Source organism: Tupaia chinensis, unplaced genomic scaffold (genome assembly GCF_000334495.1).
Source record: "Tupaia chinensis unplaced genomic scaffold, TupChi_1.0 Scaffold000201_1, whole genome shotgun sequence".
Lineage (NCBI taxonomy): Eukaryota > Metazoa > Chordata > Mammalia > Scandentia > Tupaiidae > Tupaia > Tupaia belangeri.
In genome coordinates, this window is record NW_006159676.1 from 2,021,635 (window position 1) to 2,022,242 (window position 608).

The following is a 608-nucleotide window of genomic DNA, read 5'->3' on the forward strand; positions in this document are numbered from 1 at the left end:
CGCCCGGCGTGAGTTTTAAGCCACCGGGTCCGGGACGCGAACTGCGGTCGACTACGTGGGAGTCCAGCGACATAGCCATTACACTAACTGCTGGTTCCCTAAAATTTTATTTCTTCATTCATTTCTTTTCATTTGACCAGAGAAAGACAGACACGCAGAGAGAAGGAAAAGGGAGAAAGGAAGCCCCCAGGTCTGGGACTAGAACCGTGGTCGGTCATGTGGGAGTGTCCAGTGCCTTAACCACCTGCCCGTCCCCAGAGAGGGTCATTGATCTTCTTAGGGGATGGCACAGCATAGCTGGAGTCACCCAGGAACCCACAGGGTCATCCCTTGAGCTCCCGAGGCCACACCCTCTGGACTCTGTTTTAAAGTTGAGTCCCTGGGGCTGACAGGTGGCATGGTGGTTAAGGCACTGGACTCCCACGTGGCCGACCACGGTTTGAGTCTTGGACCTGGCGTGGCTTGTTTTCTCTCTCTCTCTCTGTCTTTCTCTGGTAAAATTAAACATAAATAATAATAACAAGGGCCTGGCAGGTGGTGTGGTGGTGAAGGACACTAGATCCCCACATGGCCGACCGTGGTTCTAGTCCTGGACCTGGCGGGGTGCG

At 54.1% G+C, this 608-nt stretch overlaps 1 protein-coding gene across 1 annotated transcript in view; it reads left to right on the top strand.

The window, feature by feature from the left end:
* The window catches only part of PDE4C (phosphodiesterase 4C), a 51,168-nt gene that overhangs the window by 398 nt on the left and 50,162 nt on the right, over positions 1 to 608 (top strand).